At 48.2% G+C, this 23668-nt stretch overlaps 1 protein-coding gene across 2 annotated transcripts in view; it reads right to left on the bottom strand.

Annotated features, from left to right (window-relative positions):
- The window catches only part of LOC129851165 (forkhead box protein J3-like), a 127481-nt gene that overhangs the window by 75135 nt on the left and 28678 nt on the right, over positions 1-23668 (bottom strand). The window lies entirely within an intron of this gene.

Here is a 23668-nt window from a genome sequence, read left to right as displayed (position 1 = left end):
GTGAGCAATATGTTTGGAACGTCGAATCGCAATAAATATCGGAACCTAAGTAACGTGATAATATCGTATTGCGAGTTCCCTAGCAAATTCCAAGCCCTAATGAACGCTGCATTCGAAACTGACAGAATCAAACACTTAACAATAAATATTTATACCAATGATGGTTAAATACTGCCCACAGCCTGTTGGTGTGTGTGAGGAGGAGAGCGTGACGGTAGCTTGGCGACGGAGAGGGGAATGGCTCTGCGAGCTCCCTCTGCTACGCCTGAAGATCTGGCACACAACTCACAACAACAGTGATGTAACCTGGTAACAAGCTCTTGGCATCATCTTCTCTCTCCACTGAAACCCTGGCCATACCTTCCATATCAACAGCCTTGTTCCAGCGCTGGAGAAGCCCTTGTTTTCCTACTGATATGCAAGGGGGGGAAACAGGGAGGGGTGGGAACCACGCTCACCTGCCCTTCAGACAAAGGGAGATTCCTCACTTTTTCCAGCCCTGGAGGCACAGGGCTTATTGGAGGACTTATGTTTTTTTAAACAGAAACTAAAATAGCAACACGGCTGGCCATTGTGATTCCACGTGAGCTTTTGTAATCGTGCCGCGTGAACGCCCCAAGTGGGTCTCATCATCTTTAAAAAACTAAAAAGTAGGTAATGGCAGTGCCAAGGCAACGGCTTTAATGGCAGTATTCCTTGTCAATTAAAGTCTTAAAGTGGTTCTGTTAAAACCACTCAGAGGAAGAGAAGGAACATTAACAGCCTTCTTGAATTTTTGGGATGTATCAATTATCACTTCACTGCTCACACTGCTGAGCACATTGTTCAGCTTATTGAAGACCACAACCAAGCTGGGCTCTGAGACAGCAGCTATTTGCAGACAGCGGTCCTAACAGTGTGTGTATTGGGTAGGATTGTGGTGGCGAGTTCTGTTTTAGTGTTGAGAACCTGTTTTATGTTTGTTGGGTCTGGTGATTGAGTGAAGTAGCCAACAGTAGAATGTAGTATATTGCAGGGGAGGTGGGTTCTCCGTTTCCACTGTTCCCACCTCACCAGTGGCTGAACAGCATACTTCAGAATTATTCTTCCAGTCAGAGGAGAGTGCCACTGTGTGGTGTATGGGTCAGTTTAATGCTACACATAGCCAGGCAGAAGAGACTTGTCAACATTGCAAACAATGCTGGGTTTCTTTTAAAGCCACTGGACCTGAAAAAGTCAAGCAGGCAAAGAAATGAACACCTTCACTCTTGTTGCTATGAGCATAACATACTAGTGAGGGGGCTCCAATCACTTAGTATCAAACAAACCAGACAAATCAACAGTCTACATGGAGGTGCATGCATGTCAACATTAAGCTGCAGCAGACACCAACCCATCCAGTCAGAGCTGGATGAGGCACAGCCTCCAGGCTGTCATGAGGTTACAACGCAGACAACAGGCTCTGTGACCCCTACATGCAGACATGGTCAAACAGGCACTGGAAACAAGAGAAGGTTATCTGAATGGAACCTGCAGTAATTACACCATTTGGGGATATTAGAGATTTTCTCAGCCGTCTGCCGTTATTCACGGTAGAGTTCAGAGCCAAGCGTCTGAGCTGAGAGAGAGAGAGAGCTGAACACGCAAGCAGGCAGGCAAACAAGGCCCTCAGCTCATTGTGCAATCTGCAGCAGGCCCTCATACAAAAACCACATACACCATTCCAGTAATTCAATAAGCCTTTCCAATGAATTACACCAGTGATGAGGGGTTTGTCTCTCTGTCCTGAACAGCTTGGCTGGGAGGTGGCCTTTGTGTAGGGAGCGTTGGTGGTGCCCTGACACCGACCATGCGAACCCAATTACCCTGGCCCCCGGGCCTGGGGGCCCGCATTAACACACTCACACCCTGGGAGCTCGACTCCACGCCAGCCTGGCAGTTAGACAGGGAGCGGGAGAGGGAGAGAGAAAGAGAGCATGCATGCTGAATCACAAATAGACCACTTAAGGCACTGGCAGGAGGACCATTTGTGGCATTATTGAGAGCCTTTCCCTCATCAGCATTCCCCAGATCCTGTCCAATAAGCCACAATTAAATCCTGAGCCTGGCTCTAGGGCGGGCGGGCAGCAAGCTAAGGAGGCGCTGGCACTGCCTCAGGACCAGAGAGGTTTTGCTCCAGTGTCGTCAGTAGCTATAGCTCACATTATCAGGAAGTCTTCCAAGTCCTCCTGCAATTATAATGTATAGAGACTCTACCTGAATAAAACAAGAGACTGCTTTGTCTTCATTTTGAGTTCAAGCTCAATATGGTGTATTTGTAAATCCAATATCATCCCCTCCACAAATGACTGTGCACAAGCACTCATCCAAGGGCGGCAGGTAGCCTAGCGTTTACAGCGTTAGGCCAGTAACCAAAAGGACGCTGGTTTGAATAACCGAGCAGACAAGGTGATAAATCTATCGATGTCCCCTTGAGCAAAGCACTTAACCCTAATTTACTCCAGAGGTGCCGTACTACTATGGCTGACCCTGGAAAACAACACATTTCACTGCACCGATCCGGTGTATGTGACAAAAACTAATCAATTAAGTCGCAACCGAAGTGTGTTAAAATGAGAACAAGCTGAAGTTGCCCAAGCATGAATTAAAGGAATTACCTGGGTGGGCAAAGCATGATCAGAAATCCCTGCACAGAGCTAGAATGTCATGAATTTTAAATGAGACAGGGTTCAAGCTAGGCAGCTCCGATTGTGCATTGATGACATCCAATAACATCAAATGACACAACAGCAGTTAAGCCCATTTAGTGCTAAAAGTCAAGAAAAATAAACAAGACTCTAAATTGGGAGAGTGGAGCTTTGGTTCAGTCAATTAGAAGTTCTCCTCACGTAAGCCTAAACATTTTCTTCACTTGGGACGGCATTAACATTTGAGTTATAATTAAAAACGTTTTGATTTTTAATCAACATCCAATCTCTCAGAAATAATTAGCAGCATATTAAAGTGTTTACTGCCTGATGGAGCTGGTTGCTGTTGAAGAGCTGCTCTTTGACTCGTGGATGTCCAGTGTTTTACTGCACCTCCATCCAGGCACCGCCCGCAAGCTCCCTCCCCTCCCTCTTTAAATGCTCAAAAGGCCGTACTGTACATGAGATGACACAGCCCAGTGTCCAATGGAAAACGCATGCAGCACAGCACACAATAACATAGTATAGAACAGACTGCAGCAGTTTATGACTAACATAAAGCTTGAGCATACACACCAAGAGCATGATGGGCATTCATGGCACATCGCCGAGGGGGCGGCCGGGTCACCATCATAAAACCACGCCCTTTCCCCAGAACGATAAATCCTCTGCATTTGAGGTTGCACAACACCACAGCATAGCGGGGATTAAGGGATTAAATCACAGGTCAATAGTTTCATCTTTTGTTGGTGCTCCAGCTTAGCCTCTGCTCTGCTAAGGCAATGTACCCGTTTGGCACAGGGCAGGCAGGGAGGGCAGGTTCTCTTTGCAGAGGGCTGCTGATGTGATGTCAGAGCGCACTGTGTGTGTGCAGGAGGGGGACAGAATGCCATTGTCAGCTCTGTGTGTGACCCTGAAGCTCCATCACTGGGTCACAGCCAGCACAGACAGTCCTCCTTTGGTGGCCCATATTTTCACTGCCAGGAAAAATAATGGCTAACTCATCCATTACAGAGAGAAATGCTCTACATTGTTTCTGGAGAGATTCCATTCGAGAGTGAGAGAACTACTGCTGAGTGTTCTGTTAGTTCCAGTAATGACAAAGGTGTCACAGAGAGTGGAGGAACCACAATCAGCTGTGGAATTTGACCAGGGATATCATGAGTCACCAGGCCTCAGTCATGGTCATACATTCCTCTGGCATTCTCTTGAAGCCTTCCATGCTAATCTGAGTAGAGCAGCCCAGCTTCCTTTTCTCTCCCTGGCTGATAGAGACCTAACAACCTCAGCCGGCGGTTCTCTGGAAGCTTTAGGCCACGTGATGGACTGAAAGATTAGTGGATAGACAGGCTTTTAGCATATTCACCTGTAGTGTTGCACGTATACCCAAACTTCTGTACTTTCTCGATACTAGAACATGAAAAACGATACCATACAAATTTTTGTTGCTTTCAGTACTCTGTCAAATGTCTCACGTCGTCTACTGATTGAGAGAGCCGATGTTCCCTTATAGCGCAAGAGCAGTAACTGTGCCGTGACTGCTTACCCATTGCCAGCTCTAACCTGTCGTGAGGAACCACTGGGAGTCTGGGCTGCATCATGTTAGCTCTCCACTCATTCTGCACAGAAGTTAACACACTTGAATAATGCAACATGGCATGTAGAAATGTTCATTAGTGTTTGCAAAACAATGTTCACACATAGGCTAGAACACACCGTTAGCATCCAGCTTTGTAGGCTAACTTTCCTTGGTAGCTTACAGCTGAAGTCCACATCAAATTGCAACCCTAGTGAACTTGTGATAATATGCTAACCATAATGCAAAATATTGCGGATTGAATAAAGATCTGTGACATTCACGTAAGGCGTCAACATGCTTCAGTTCGGCAGGCGCCTAGCTGACCCGAACGAGTGTGCTCGCATACTCAATTAAAAAGACCTTTGCTTGAAAAACGAGGGGAAAAGAAGTGGCAATAGTACCGTTTGTCCATTTTTAGACGCCATAGCCAGTATACACTTCCTCAAAAAAGGTCAGAATTAATATCAAGTTAGATTTCTTAACTTGTCATTGTTGTTTTTGCAGAGATCTTAGTTGGATGTAAAGATGCGTGACTAAGATGTCTGGTGCAGTATCGCAATGAAATGTTTTGCATGAAAACAAAAACTATTAAAGAATCCCTACTGTTGACCAATCACAGACGAAGGGGAGTAGACTTCCGCTACCAACTTCGGCTTGCTTCCAGAAAACAAAAAAGTTAAAATGTCATAATATATGCACAAACTCTTCCGAACTGTTTCGGGAAGTATGCGGACGCCTTTAGTCCCCCCCACCTCAAGTCTCTCCCAGTCAAGATAATCTTTGCTCTAATGATATGCAGTTCGTCAACAATTCGTTATTTTTGAACAACTTATTACAGACTCGAGTCATGATTAGTTTTTCTGAGTGACTCGTTAATATTAGTTGCTCATTTGACCTGCTGGCTGGCCACAATGAATTCTACAGGCTCCTCCGGCTCAGGAGACGTGCGCCGACCAACAGCTGTCTGTCATATGCTTGCAGGAAAATAAATCATGCTGCAGGTAGCATAAAGAAAAAGACATGTTAAGTGCTGATAATTGATCGCATGGTGCAAAAATGCAATTCATTGATTATTGAATGTTATGGACACAGCTTTGTAGAACCAAAACACACTTTTACAAGCCTGTCACAAATGACAGCTCCAATAACCCCCTTATGGTGAACGACATGTGAACGAGAGTCTTGTAAAATCATGAATCTTTCGAGTTTTCAGTTCATTGTTCGCTGGTAAGGGGTCCTGCATGTTCTGGGAATTACTGATGAAATGAATGAAATGAGCCAAAAGATTCATTATTTTGACTGAACGAGTCGAAAAGATCAAAGTTTGTAAAAAGAGCCGAAATTCCCATCCCTACTTTACTCAAGCGTCGAACTGACTCTGTGTGTGTCTGTGAGAATGAGAGAGAGAGAGAGACGTGTCTTAAAGGAGACAACGCACACTTTAATAAAAGAGATTGCTTCTTCTATGCAAATGTAGTTGATCAGTATAATAAGTCGGAAATGGAAGGAAAACAGATTGTTTTGGCTGTTGTCATGGGGCTACAGGAAAGAAGAAAACTCACTGCATGCACACAGTCCTATTGAATATGCATTCACCTGTATTATGAATATGCCTAGCCTACTTTCCCAATTTATGAATAGAGATTTACCATTCAAATAAATGAACAATGTTACGCAGTTAGATTGATTGTATAATATATTCATTAATAAATAAATAAAAATCTATAGTTTAAAATGTAATGATATTGAGCTCAAAAGATCTGTCTGATTCAAGTGCCATTCTGTGACATTGGCTAACACCTTTTTTTGCCATGGTACCGTTTTGGTATCAAGGATCATGATGGTATTGAGTATTCTGATAAGAAACCTGGTATCAAAGTCAAACTTTTGGAATCGTGACAACACTATCCACATCACCCCTCCCTCCCACACATTTTTCCAGGTAGCTTCAACTAATTTGGTTACCAAGAGAGCACACTATTTATCTGGGTGTGTAGGAAGAGTAGAGGGGGAAGGTAACGATGTGAGTCACTGTTGCTTTAGCCCTTTGCTGTTGAAACACCTCCAGGCGAAAGGGAATAATCAACAAGATATTGCTCATAACAGGTCATCACTAAACCAGAGGATCTATCATGAGACCAGGCATATCATTTAGATTTAAAAGCTCTATGAAAGCAATCATCTCCCAAAGCCAAGTGCATGATGTTCAAATGAAGTGATGGCAATTTCAGACACACTGTCCAAACAGCCAATGTGCAGCAGTATCAGACTGTGAAATCACTATGGCAACTCAATCACACTGACTTTTAGAGCCACTGCCAACACAAGACGGTGATCACAGATCTGATCCGAGAGGTCACTATCTGCTGACCAGTCCGCACAGTTAGAAATTATGAAAGTGGAAAAATACACAGCGAGTTGCAGACCATCAGGTCTCCTGCCAGCAGTGCTGTGTCCAGTGACACGGCGTCAGACAGAAAAAGGAACTCCCTCCAGTGTGAGGAGGCAGCCACAGCCAGGCAGTAATCGGAGACTGGTGTTGTCAGCGAGAAGGCAAAAACCCAGGCAGTGAGGAGGAGAAGCCTGCTTCTGCTAGGGAACTAGCAATTCAGAAGGGAAAGAGGACTAGGAGTGCATGGGAGTGGGACTTCCTACACACCCAGATAAATAGTGCATGGGAGTTGGCTAACAATTTCTGAATCTGGTCATGAGCAAACTGTACTGTATTCATGGGTCAGACTGGTCTGGTAATCCTCTGCTCTTCCCATGAAACAGCTGCGTCAAGTCCGTTTGTATATGTACGGTTGGACATATCTGCAGACGCATAGAGCAGTGAATGACATATCCACCATGAATAATAAATACAATATTATATATTGGAGAGATGGTGACTGGATCGTTTTTAGTACACTAATGCAGATATTGTATATACTGGTCTAGTATTTTATATGAACAGCCTAACTTGGTCAGAGACTTCAGGGCCATACCCACTGAGCACACAGTCATTTCAACGTGGATAATTGGGTAATATTTGATTGAGACGATCAATGAGATTACAACCAGTCAAAGTTTGGACAAACCTACTCATTCCAGGGTTTCGTCATTTATTTTTACAATTTTCTACTTTGTAGCACAATAGAGGACATCAAAACTATTAAATAACACATGAAATCATGTAGTAACCAAAAAAAGTGTTAAATCAAAATAGATGTTATATTTGAGATTATTCAAAGTAGCCACCCTTTGCCTTGATGACAGCTTTTCACACTCCTGGCATTCTCTTAACCAGCTTCACGAGGTAGTCACCTGGAATGCATTTTAATTAACAGGTGTGGCTTGTTAAAAGTAAAATTTGTGGAATTTCTTTCCTTCTTAATGCGTTTGAGCCAAACAGCTGTGTTGTGACAAGGTAGGGGTGGTGTACAGAAGATAGCCCTATTTGGAAAAAGACCAAATCCATATTATGGCGAGAACAGCTCAAATAAGCAAAGAGAAATGACAGTCCATCATTACTTTAAGACATGAAGGTTAGTCAGGACTTTGACATTTTTTCAAGTGCAGTCGCAAAAACCATCAAGCGCTATGATGAAACTGGCTCTCATGAGGACTGCCACAGGAAAAGAAGACCCAGTGTTACCTCTGCTGCAGAGGATTAGTTCACAGAGTTCAAGTAACAGACATCTTAACATCAACTGTTCAGAGGACACTGCGTGAATCAGGCCGTCATGGTTGAATTGCAACAGAGAAACCACTACTAAAGGACACCAATAAGAAGAGACTTGCGTCAGCCAAGAAACACGAGCAATGGACATCAGACCAGTGGAAATCTGTCCTTTGGTCTGACGAGTCAATTTAAGATGTTTGGTTCCAACCACCGTGTCTTTGTGAGACGCAGAGTAGGTGAACAGATGATCTCTGTTTAACACTTTTTTGGTTACTACGTGATTCCTTTGGGCCCCAACAAGTGGCAACAGTCTTTGAAGCGTCCTCTGAAGCCCCCCCCTGCTGTTCAAAGAACATTCACTGGCATTTTCTACAAGAAATCTGCCTCCAGAAATAAAAGCTTCTCCCAAGTGGGGGTGAAACCTACTCCTGTTGCCTGCTGCACTGCTGCTTTGATTCCACCTGGCGATCTGTTGGCCAGTCTCCCCGTCTGGTACAAGTACCACCACCACACTCACTCCTCTCCCCCGAGCTTTTGCTCACCTCCAGCACATGCACTGTTGGGGCGAGTGACTCTGAACTTACAATGGCTAGCCCCAAGTCACTACATATTTGATTTTTTGTGCATTTTGACTCATCAAATTTGTTTATAAAGACCTTTTTACATCAGCCGATGTCACAAAGTGCTATACGGAAACCCAGCCTAAAACCCCAAACAGCAAGTAATGTTGACTCCTGCATACTTTGTTGACTACAAACTTTCTTTACCCAACCGTGGGACAGACTGTTCGTTCCCACACTCGGGACTCTATTGGTTACAGTATTCTTTTGGGTATACAATCTGGTTTCCACTCAGGTTATGGATGTGTAACTGCAACCTTAAAGGTCCTCAAGGTCCCGCAATGTCACCATTCCCCTTGATTCTAAGCAATGTTGTGCTGCTATATTTATTGACTTGGTCAAAGCTTTTGATACGGTAGACCATTCCATTCTTGTGGGCCGGCTAAGGAGTATTGGTGTCTGAGGGGTCTTCAGCCTGGTTTGCTAACTACCTCTCTCAAAGAGTGCAGTTTATAAAGTCAGAAAATCTGCTGTCTCAGCCACTGCCTGTCACCAAGGGAGTACCTCAAGGCTTGATCCTAGGACACACGCTCTTACAATTTACATCAACATAGCTCAGGCAGTAGGAAGCGCTCTCATCCATTTACATGTAGATACAGTCAGTCATACAGCTGGCCCCTCGCCGGAGTTTGTGTTAAATGCTCTACAACAAAGCTTTCTTAGAGTCCAACAAGCTTTCTATACCCTTAACCTTGTTCTGAACACCTCCAAAACAAAGGTCATGTGGTTTGGTTAGAAGAATGCCCCTCTCCCCACAAGTGTGAGGACCTCTGAGGGTTTAGAGCTTGAAGTAGTACTTGGGAGTATGGATAGACGGTGCACTGTCCTTCTCTCAGCACATATCAAAGCTGCAGGCTAAGGTTAAATCTAGACTTGGTTTCCTCTATCGTAATCGCTCCTCTTTTACCCCAGCTGCCAAACTAACCCTGATTCAGATGACCATCCTACCCATGCTAGATTAGGGAGACATAATGTATAGATCGGTAAGGGTGCTCGAGCGGTTAGATGTGCTTCACCATTCTGCCATCAAATGTGCTACCAATGCTCCTTATAGGACACATCACTGCACTCTATACTCCTCTGTAAACTGGTCATCTCTGTATACCCGTTGCAAGACCGACTGGTTGATGCTTATTTATAAAACCCTCTTAGGCCTCACTACCCTCTATCTGAGATACCTACTGCAGCCCTCATCCTCCACATACAACACCCGTTCTGCCAGTCACATTCTGTTAAAGGACCCCAAAGTACACACATCCCTAGGTCGCTCCGCTTTTCAGTTCACTGCAGCTAGCGACTGGAACGAGCTGCAACAAAGACTCAAACTGGACAGTTTCATCGCAATCTCTTCATTCAAAGACTCAATCACGGACACTCTTACTGACAGTTGTGGCTGCTTTGTGTGATGCATTGTTGTCTCTACCTTCTTGCCCTTTGTGCTGTTGTCTGTGCCCAATAATGTTTCTACCATGTTTTGTGCTGCTACCATGTTGTGTTGTTATGTTGTCATAGGTCTCTCTTTATGTAGTGTTGTGTCATCTCTTGTCGTGATGTGTGTTTTGTCCTATATTTATATTGTATTTATTTTTATTCCCAGGCCCCAGTCATCACAGGAGTCCTTTTGGTAGGCCGTCATTGTAAATAAGAATTGGTTCTTAAGTGACTTGCCTAGTTAAAGGTTAAATACATTTAAATAAAAAGAACAGCAAAGTTGAAATGGGAATACGATGTAAGATATTTGGTTTATTTATCAAAATAAAATACAAATTAAAAGTACATGGTGCAAATGTAGGCTCGGCCCTAATGTATGTGTTCTGTCACCTGGAAAAGGGTCCAGCAAAGGACAATGCTTGAGGACTAGTCAGCCCTTCCCCCTGTGAGTGGCCAAAATGTATGTTACAGTATCCAAAGGACTGACTATTGTGACAGAATAATGCTATAGTAGACATGGCTACCTGAAACGTATGCAATGAGGATAACTCTGAGGCTATCTATATGGATGTATTATCTCTGTGGTTACTTGTATATGTACAGGGTGAACTCTGAATTACTCTATTATGCAAAAAATGTTTTATGGAAGTCAGGAATTCTTATTTGCGATGGTCTCATCCCCCACACAAGCTCTTAGATGCTGTGGAATCCTGTGGAGATTGGGACTTGGTGGTCAGGTTACTCTAAACTTGCTCTTGTTTGATTGGTCAAGAGTGGTTGGTTTTGTGTTGAAAGGTTACACCTTCAGATGTTATAAATGGAATTAAATGCTTTTGTGCTCTCTCTTATCCTGTATCCATTCCATGGAAGAAGGATGTATGATCAATTATCATTTCCTAGCCTTCTATGCCTCTGGCCTAGTAAGCATCTCTTTGTTTATGCTTTGTCTAGTAAGTTAATCTTTGACATGTATTTAAAACCTTATTTTTGGAAGTAAACAGTCTCTGGATATGCACTTCCATACATTTTTTCAACCGGTACCGGGGGATCTTCAGACGAGTCTTGGGAGGCCTGTAGGCATCCTAGAGCAAAACAACCAACAAGTACGTGTTCGTGGGGCCTCCTGGGTGGCGCAGTGGTCTAAGGCACTGCATCGCAGTGCTAGCTGTGCCACCAGAGATTGAGCCCAGGCTCCGTCGCAGCCGGCCGCGACCGGGAGGTCCATGGGGCGACACAAAATTGGCCCAGCGTCGTCCGGGTTAGGGAGGGTTTGGCCGGCAGGGATGTCCTTGTCTCATCGCGCACTAGTGACCCCTGTGGCGGGACGGGCGCCGACCAGGTGGCCAGGTGCTTCCGGGTTGGATGTCCGTCGTGTCAAGAAGCAGTGCGGCTACGTTGGGTTGTTTTGTAGGATGCATGGCTCTCGACCTTCGCCTCTCGAGTCCGTACGGGAGTTGCAGCGATGAGACAAGACTAACTACTACCAATATTATACCATGAAATTGGGGAGAAGAAAGGGGTAAACAAACACTTTTTTTTTTATTATGTAAGACTCGCACCTTTCCACAAAGGGGTCATATTAGTGTGTAGCCAAGACTATTTGGACGCTAGATACAGTAGTTGGCAGATGGGCTGTACTGACTTCAGACAAGTCCCAAGAAGCTTGTGGGGGTCATAGAGCAAAATGGACAACACCATGTTCGTAAGAGTCTCATCTTTCCATAGAGGGATCGTCAATTGTGAGAAGACCGATTTTCGGGATGTCTTATGGTCTGACAAACACTGCTCTAGCTCTGTCACTGCCGATGTGGAAGTGCGACAACATTTGCGGTGACTTATTTTCATGGGGACTTTATTTTTTATATTAGGCTAATTTGATTACCATGGGTATGCAGACATTGACTCGAGGGGGCTAAATACAAACCTTGGATTTTGTCCTATTTTTTAATATAGATGTTTGGTTGAAATGGAGAAGTGAATACAAAATATAAATGATTAATTTGTAGACAAATTGGAATTAAAGCCAAACTAAAATCAGTGGCACAGATGGAACTATCCAAGAAAATGTTGATATTTGGTTGTGTTGGCAACCAAACAATTCAAGATCACTAAATATCTGTATATTTTAAATCATCTTTAAACCCTACGTCTATTGTATTGCCTATTTTTAGTTGAATTCTGTGTTGAATTGAAACAATAGCTGTTGGTGACTTTGTAAAAGCTAAAGTATATAGGCCTAAATAGCATACTTGAGCAATAAAGTGGGGACATTTAATTTACCCTGTTAAACCTACCTTTCAGAATGACTGATAGCAACACTGAATCCATTCAGTTTAAGTGGAGATCATCATTTTCACAATAGCACATTGAAAATAGTCCGTGACAAATATCATAGCTCAGCAGGGTTAAGCCCTAGGAGATGAAAGGGTAGCTGTAGATCAATCCTTCTCCAGTACTGCCCAGCCTAGTTTTTCCTGATAGTGGATATCATGTTAAAGATCTGACATTGTTTTAAAAGGTACAAATGCAACATATTTTACACACGGTTTGTCTATATTGACACTTGGTTACCACAACATAATCCTGTGGTTTAAATTTCACCCCCCCAAAAAGTAGCTGACTTCTTTCAAATCCAATGTATTTTCCACATCACAATACGTTGACAAATGACATTGAAACATTAACGCAACCAGTTTGTACCTTGTGGGTAAGAGCTCAAGTCAGTGGCAGCTGATGAGGTTGTTAACCGCTAATTGATTTGCAAAGAACCAAAATGGAGTCTTAAATCCTCAATATATTAACATAGGACAGTCGCTAAAGCTGATACAATCAGGGACTTCATCTCTTACAGACAGTACAAAGCTCATCTGTGTGTCGATCATGGATACAGAGAGCCACTTATTAATACGATTATGACCCAACATCCAGACATCACATGACATGCACCCCTTATGGATTACCAAAGTAGCAAAGTCCACAGCATGACAGAAAACTGTTAGTTAATCTTGTTCAATGCCCCTGCTTTTTACTATAGGTTAGGCTACATGTTACATCACTGTATTGCACGTGTCAAACTCATTCCACGGAGGGTGGAGTGTCTGCGGGTTTTCGCTTCTCCCTTGTACTTGATTGATGAATTAAAGTCACGAATTAGTAAGGAACCCGATACTTGGTTGTGTAGGGCTTAATTGAAAGGAAAAAACAAAACCTGCAGACACTAGGCCCTCCACAGAATGAGTTTGACACCCTGCTGTAGTGGCATGGAAAACCTGAAAACCTGAATGTATTACAGACAGATGACGGGATTGTTAAGATCAGACAATGAGCAGGAGTGTGTAGGGATGCTAAACAACCAGCCCATTCAAAACTTCAAAAGCCGCATTACATGAATGCTCTGCGTGCAGCAATGTGCATCAGGCTACTGTTGATTCTGCTTCAAAATATAATTACCAAAAACCCTTTGCAGCTTCACCCCAGAGGGTTTCAGCACCAGACTTGAGGGGCAAATGAATGTTGGATTTGAGACTTCCCATCACCTCTATGACTACTGACGTCGCCTAACCCTCAATATCCTTCCCAGATTTCAAAGCCTTCTGCTCTGGCACGCCCGTCGGCCGCTCACCTTACCTTCCTTTTCTCGCCACTTTAAAATTCCTGCACACACGATCCTCATCGCCACACACACACACCTCATCAGCGGATTTGCATGTCTGCTTCAGAGCAGTATGAGATGAAACAGAACCCCCAGTGGCTGCCTGTGCCTCTGCTGAGATTCACTCATTCAACCAATACAATAGGATTACTAATATTTCTACAGGCTACACAACAACAATATGAAATACATACATTGAAACAATGTAACCCTACGTCCTGCATGAGACAGCACATTCACTTTACCAATCGGAACTGTTCAGCTGAAGAGAGAGAAACCACAATACATGAGGGCTCCAATCAGGTCACATGCCAAAGATAATAATCATTTCTAATTTGTGTCTCAAAGTCTCGGTCTGTCATTAGGAGACAGTTGTATTATAGCCTTAGCATGCACTGCTCAAGGGCAAACGGAGCTGTAAAGGTTAATAGAACTCCATTGCTATCCTGGGTCTGAGCAATGCAATCCACACACACACAGAGCCATGCAACCCCCCCCCCCCCACACACACACACACACAGGCATGCAACCCCCCCCCCCCCCACACACACACACAGAGCTGTGCAACCCCCCCCCCCCCCCCCCCCCCCACACACACACACAGTGAGCCATGCAACCCCCCCCCACCCTCCACACACACATAGTGAGCCATGCAACCCCCCCCCCCCCCCACACACACACACAGTGAGCCATGCAACTCACCCACACACACAGTGAGCCATGCAACTCACCCACACACACAGTGAGCCATGCAACTCACCCACACACACAGTGAGCCATGCAACTCACCCACATACACAGTGAGCCATGCAACTCACCCACAAAACACAGTGAGCCATGCAACTCACCCACACACACAGTGAGCCATGCAACTCACCCACACACACAGTGAGCCATGCAACTCACCCACACACACAGTGAGCCATGCAATTCACACACACACACAGAGCCATGCAACAATCACACACACACACAGAGCCATGCAACAATCACACACACACACAGAGCCATGCAACAATCACACACACACACACAGAGCCATGCAAAAATCACACACACACACACAGAGCCATGCAACAATCACACACACACAGAGCCATGCAACAATCACACACACACAGAGCCATGCAACAATCACACACACACACACACACACACACAGAGCCATGCAACAATCACACACACACACACAGAGCCATGCAACACACACAGAGCCATGCAACACACACAGACACAGTGAGCCATGCAACACACACACACACACACAGTGAGCCATGCAACACACACACACACACACACAGTGAGCCATGCAACACACACACACACACACACACACACAGTGAACCATGCAACACACAACCCCCCCCCTCCACACACACACACAGTGAGCCATGCAACCCCCCCCCCCACACACACACACACACACACATACACAGTGAGCCATGCAACACACACACACACACACACAGTGAGCCATGCAACACACACACACACACACACAGTGAACCATGCAACTCCCACACACACACAGTGAACCATGCAACTCCCACACACACACAGTGAACCATGCAACTCCCACACACACACAGTGAACCATGCAACTCCCACACACACACAGTGAACCATGCAACTCCCACACACACACAGTGAACCATGCAACTCCCACACACACACAGTGAACCATGCAACTCCCACACACACACAGTGAACCATGCAACTCCCACACACACACAGTGAACCATGCAACTCCCACACACACACAGTGAACCATGCAACTCCCACACACACACAGTGAACCATGCAACTCCCACACACACACAGTGAACCATGCAACTCCCACACACACACAGTGAACCATGCAACTCCCACACACACACAGTGAACCATGCAACTCCCACACACACACAGTGAACCATGCAACTCCCACACACACACAGTGAACCATGCAACTCCCACACACACACAGTGAACCATGCAACTCCCACACACACACAGTGAACCATGCAACTCCCACACACACAGTGAACCATGCAACTCCCACACACACAGTGAACCATGCAACTCCCACACACACAGTGAACCATGCAACTCCCACACACACAGTGAACCATGCAACTCCCACACACACAGTGACCCATGCAACTCCCACACACACACAGTGACCCATGCAACTCCCACACACACAGTGAACCATGCAACTCCCACACACACAGTGAACCATGCAACTCCCACACACACAGTGACCCATGCAACTCCCACACACACACAGTGACCCATGCAACTCCCACACACACAGTGAACCATGCAACTCCCACACACACAGTGACCCATGCAACTCCCACACACACAGTGAACCATGCAACTCCCACACACACAGTGACCCATGCAACTCCCACACACACACAGTGACCCATGCAACTCCCACACACACACAGTGACCCATGCAACTCCCACACACACAGTGAACCATGCAACTCCCACACACACAGTGACCCATGCAACTCCCACACACACACAGTGACCCATGCAACTCCCACACACACAGTGAACCATGCAACTCCCACACACACAGTGAACCATGCAACTCCCACACACACAGTGAACCATGCAACTCCCACACACACAGTGACCCATGCAACTCCCACACACACACAGTGACCCATGCAACTCCCACACACACAGTGACCCATGCAACACACACAGTGACCCATGCAACTCCCACACACACAGTGACCCATGCAACACACACAGTGACCCATGCAACACACACAGTGAACCATGCAACACACACACACACACACACACACAGTGAACCATGCAACACACAAACACACAGTGAGCCATGCAACACACACACACACAGTGAGCCATGCAACACACACACACACAGTGAGCCATGCAACACACACACACACACACAGTGAGCCATGCAACACACACACACACACAGTGAGCCATGCAACACACACACACACACAGTGAGCCATGCAACACACACACACACAGTGAGCCATGCAACACACACACACACAGACACACACACACACACACACACACACACACACACACTGAGCCATGCAACACACACACACAGTGAGCCATGCAACACACACACACACACACACACACAGTGAGCCATGCAACACACACACAGTGAGCCATGCAACACACACACAGTGAGCCATGCAACACACACACACACACACAGTGAGCCATGCAACTCAAACACACAGTGAGCCATGCAACTCACACACACAGTGAGCCATGCAACTCACACACACAGTGAGCCATGCAACTCACACAAACAGTGAGCCATGCAACTCACACAAACAGTGAGCCATGCAACTCACACAAACAGTGAGCCATGCAACTCACACAAACAGTGAGCCATGCAACTCACACAAACAGTGAGCCATGCAACTCACACAAACAGTGAGCCATGCAACTCACACAAACAGTGAGCCATGCAACTCACACAAACAGTGAGCCATGCAACTCACACAAACAGTGAGCCATGCAACTCACACAAACAGTGAGCCATGCAACTCACACAAATAGTGAGCCATGCAACGCACACACACAGTGAGCCATGCAACACACACACACACAGTGAGCCAGGCAACGCACACACACAGTGAGCCATGCAACCAACACACAGTGAGCCACGCAACGCACACACACAGTGAGCCATGCAACCAACCCACACACACCACACTGAGCCATGCAACAAACCCACACACACCACACTGAGCCATGCAACAAACCCACACACACACTGAGCCATGCAACAAACCCACACACACACTGAGCCATGCAACAAACCCACACACACTGAGCCATGCAACACACACACACACACACTGAGCCATGCAACACACACTGTGCCATGCAACACACACACACACACACTGAGCCATGCAACACACACACACACACTGAGCCATGCAACATACACACACAGAGTGTGCCATGCAACACACACACACAGTGTGCCATGCAACACACACACACAGTGAGCCATGCAACACACACACACAGTGAGCCATGCAACACACACACACAGTGAGCCATGCAACACACACACACAGTGAGCCATGCAACACACACACACAGTGAGCCATGCAACACACACACACACAGTGAGCCATGCAACACACACACACACAGTGAGCCATGCAACACACACACACACAGAGCCATGCAACACACACACACACAGTGAGCCATGCAACACACACACACACACACAGTGAGCCATGCAACACACACACAGTGAGCCATGCAACACACACACACAGTGAGCCATGCAACACACACACACACACAGTGAGCCATGCAACACACACACACACACAGTGAGCCATGCAACACACACACACAGTGAGCCATGCAACACACACACACAGTGAGCCATGCAAAACACACACACAGTGAGCCATGCAACACACACACACAGTGAGCCATGCAACACACACACACAGTGAGCCATGCAACACACACACACACAGTGAGCCATGCAACACACACACACACAGTGAGCCATGCAACACACACACACACAGTGAGCCATGCAACACACACACACACAGTGAGCCATGCAACACACACACACAGTGAGCCATGCAACACACACACACAGTGAGCCATGCAACACACACACACAGTGAGCCATGCAACACACACACACAGTGAGCCATGCAACACACACACACAGTGAGCCATGCAACACACACACACAGTGAGCCATGCAACACACACACACACACACACACACACACACACACACACACACACACAGTGAGCCATGCAGCCCACACACACAGTGAGCCATGCAACAATCACACACAGAGCCATGCAACAATCACACACACACACACAGAGCCATGCAACAATCACACACACACACAGAGCCATGCAACAATCACACACACAGAGTCATGCAACAATCACACACACAAACACAGAGCCAAGCAACAATCACAGACACACACACACACACACAGAGCCAAGCAACAATCACACCCACAGAGCCAAGCAACAATCACACACACACACATACACAGAGCCATGACACCCACACACACACTGAGCCATGACACCCACACACACACTGAGCCATGACACCCACACACACACTGAGCCATGACACCCACACACACACTGAGCCATGACACCCACACACACACTGAGCCATGACACTCACACACACTGAGCCATGACACTCACACACACTGAGCCATGACACTCACACACACTGAGCCATGACACTCACACACACTGAGCCATGAAACCCACACACACAAACACTGAGCCATGACACCCAGACACACACACACACACACACACACACACACACTGAGCCATGACACCCAGACACACACACACACACCCACACACACATGCAAGCTGAGCCATGCAACCCACACACACACACAGACAGAGCCATACAACCCCCACACACAGAGCCATACAACCCCCACACACAGAGCCATACAACAACCACACAAAGAGCCATACAACCCACACACGCACACTGAGCCATGCAACCCACACACGCACACTGAGCCATGCAACCCGCACACGCACACTGAGCCATGCAACCCACACACTGAGCCATGCAACCCACACACTGAGCCATGCAACCCACACACTGAGCCATGCAACCCACACACTGAGCCATGCAACCCTCACACACACACTGAGCCATGACACCCACCCACACACACTGAGCCATGACACCCACCCACACACACTGAGCCATGACACCCACCCACACACACTGAGCCATGACACCCACCCACACACACTGAGCCATGACACCCACCCACACACACTGAGCCATGACACCCACCCACACACACTGAGCCATGACACCCACCCACACACACTGAGCCATGACACCCACCCACACACACTGAGCCATGACACCCACCCACACACACTGAGCCATGACACCCACCCACACTGAGCCATGACACCCACCCACACACACACACTGAGCCATGACACCCACCCACACACACTGAGCCATGACACAAAAACATACACTGAGCCATGACACCCACACATACACTGAGCCCTGCAACCCACACTGAGCCATGCAAACCAACACACACACACACACTGAGCCATGCAAACCAACACACACACACACACACACACACACTGAGCCATGCAAACCAACACACACACACTGAGCCATGCAAACCAACACACACACACACAGAGCCATGCAAACCAACACACACACACAGAGCCATGCAAACCAACACACACACACAGAGCCATGCAAACCAACACACACACACAGAGCCATGCAAACCAACACACACACACACTGAGCCATGCAAACCAACACAAACACACACACACACACACACACACACACACACACACACACACACACACACACACACAGAGCCATGCAAACCAACACACACAGAGCCATGCAAACCAACACACAGAGCCATGCAAACCAACACACAGAGCCATGCAAACCAACACACAGAGCCATGCAACTCTCGCCACACACACAGAGCCATGCAACCCACACACGCACACAGAGCCATGCAACCCACACACGCACAGAGCCATGCAACCCACACACGCACGCAGAGCCATGCAACCCACACACGCACACAGAGCCATGCAACCCACACACGCACACAGAGCCATGCAACCCACACACGCACACAGAGCCATGCAACCCACACACGCAAGCTGAGCCATGAAACCCTCACACGCACGCTGAGCCATGAAACCCTCACACACACGCTGAGCCATGAAACCCTCACACACACGCTGAGCCATTCAACCCTCAAACGCACACGCTGAGGCATGAAACCCACACACACACGAGCCATGAAACCCACACACACACACGCAGAGCCATGAAACCCACACACGAGCCATGAAACCCACACACACACACGAGCCATGAAACCCACACACACACACGAGCCATGAAACCCACACGCACGCTGAGCCATGAAACCCTCACACTGAGCCATGCAACCCACACGCACGCTGAGCCATGCAACCCACACGCACGCTGAGCCATGCAACCCACACGCACGCTGAGCCATGCAACCCACACGCACGCTGAGCCATGCAACCCACACGCACGCTGAGCCATGCAACCCACACGCACGCTGAGCCATGCAACCCACACGCACGCTGAGCCATGCAACCCACACGCACGCTGAGCCATGCAACCCACACGCACGCTGAGCCATGCAACCCACACGCACGCTGAGCCATGCAACCCACACGCACGCTGAGCCATGCAACCCACACGCACGCTGAGCCATGCAACCCACACGCACGCTGAGCCATGCAACCCACACGCACGCTGAGCCATGCAACCCACACACGAGCCATGAAACCCTCACACGCACGCTGAGCCATGAAACCCTCACACTGAGCCACTCAACCCTCAAACACACACGCTGAGCCATTCAACCCTCAAACACACACGCTGAGCCATGAAACCCACACACACACATAGAGCCATGAAACCCACACACACACATAGAGCCATGAAACCCACACACGAGCCATGAAACCCACACACACACACGAGCCATGAAACCCACACGCACGCTGAGCCATGAAACCCTCACACTGAGCCATGCAACCCACACGCACGCTGAGCCATGCAACCCACACGCACGCTGAGCCATGCAACCCACACGCACGCTGAGCCATGCAACCCACACGCACGCTGAGCCATGCAACCCACACGCACGCTGAGCCATGCAACCCACACGCACGCTGAGCCATGCAACCCACACGCACGCTGAGCCATGCAACCCACACGCACGCTGAGCCATGCAACCCACACGCACGCTGAGCCATGCAACCCACACGCACGCTGAGCCATGCAACCCACACGCACGCTGAGCCATGCAACCCACACGCACGCTGAGCCATGCAACCCACACACGAGCCATGAAACCCACACACGAGCCATGAAACCCACACACGAGCCATGAAACCCACACACGAGCCATGAAACCCACACACGAGCCATGAAACCCACACACACACACGAGCCATGAAACCCACACACACACACTGAGCCATGAAACCCACACGCACGCTGAGCCATGCAACCCACACGCACGCTGAGCCATGCAACCCACACGCACGCTGAGCCATGCAACCCACACGCACGCTGAGCCATGCAACCCACACGCACGCTGAGCCATGCAACCCACACGCACGCTGAGCCATGCAACCCACACGCACGCTGAGCCATGCAACCCACACGCACGCTGAGCCATGAAACCCACACGCACGCTGAGCCATGAAACCCACACGCACGCTGAGCCATGAAACCCACACGCACGCTGAGCCATGAAACCCACACGCACGCTGAGCCATGAAACCCACACGCACGCTGAGCCATGAAACCCACACGCACGCTGAGCCAGGAAACCCACACGCACGCTGAGCCATAAAACCCACACGCACGCACGCTGAGCCATAAAACCCACACACACACGCTGAGCCATGAAACCCACACACGCACGCTGAGCCATAAAACCCACAAACACACGCTGAGCCAGGAAACCCACACACACGCTGAGCCATAAAACCCACACACGCACACAGAGCCATGCAACCCACACACGCACACGAGCCATGAAACCCAGACACACACACACACGCTGAGCCATGAAACCCACACACACACAAGCTGAGCCATAAAACCCACACACACACACGCTGAGCCAGGAAACCCACACGCACACACGCTGAGCCATGAAACCCACACGCGCACACGCTGAGCCATAAAACCCACACACGCACACGCTGAGCCAGGAAACCCACACACGCACACGCTGAGCCAGGAAACCCACACACACGCTGAGCCATGAAACCCACACACACGCTGAGCCATGAAACCCACACACACACACACACACGCTGAGCCATGAAACCCACACACACACACGCTGAGCCATGAAACCCACACACACACACGCTGAGCCATGAAACCCACACACACACACGCTGAGCCATGAAACCCACACACACACACGCTGAGCCATGAAACCCACACACACACACGCTGAGCCATGAAACCCACACACACACACACGCTGAGCCATGAAACCCACACACACACACGCTGAGCCATGAAACACACACACACACACGCTGAGCCATGCAACCCACACACACACGCTGAGCCATGCAACCCACACACACACACACGCTGAGCCATGCAACCCACACACACACACACACACACACGCTGAGCCATGAAACCCACACGCACGCTGAGCCAGGAAACCCACACGCACGCTGATACATGAAACCCACACGCACGCTGATACATTAAACCCACACGCACGCTGAGCCATGAAACCCACACGCACGCTGATACATGAAACCCACACGCACGCTGAGCCATGAAACCCACACGCACGCTGAGCCATGAAACCCACACGCACGCTGAGCCATGAAACCCACACGCACGCTGATACATGAAACCCACACGCACGCTGATACATGAAACCCACACGCACGCTGATACATGAAACCCACACGCACGCTGAGCCATAAAACCCACACGCACGCTGAGCCATAAAACCCACACGCACGCTGAGCCATGAAACCCACACGCACGCTGAGCCATGAAACCCACACGCACGCTGATACATGAAACCCACACGCACGCTGAGCCATGAAACCCACACGCACGCTGATACATGAAACCCACACGCACGCTGATACATGAAACCCACACGCACGCTGATACATGAAACCCACACGCACGCTGAGCCATGAAACCCACACGCACGCTGATACATGAAACCCACACGCACGCTGAGCCATGAAACCCACACGCACGCTGATACATGAAACCCACACGCACGCTGATACATGAAACCCACACGCACGCTGATACATGAAACCCACACGCACGCTGAGCCATAAAACCCACACGCACGCACGCTGAGCCATAAAACCCACACGCACACGCTGAGCCAGGAAACCCACACGCACGCTGAGCCATGAAACCCACACACGCACGCTGAGCCAGGA

This window comes from Salvelinus fontinalis, chromosome 3 (genome assembly GCF_029448725.1).
Source record: "Salvelinus fontinalis isolate EN_2023a chromosome 3, ASM2944872v1, whole genome shotgun sequence".
Taxonomy (NCBI): domain Eukaryota; kingdom Metazoa; phylum Chordata; class Actinopteri; order Salmoniformes; family Salmonidae; genus Salvelinus; species Salvelinus fontinalis.
The sequence above is the reverse complement of the archived record's forward strand: the minus strand, read 5'-3'. Positions and strand labels throughout refer to the sequence as shown.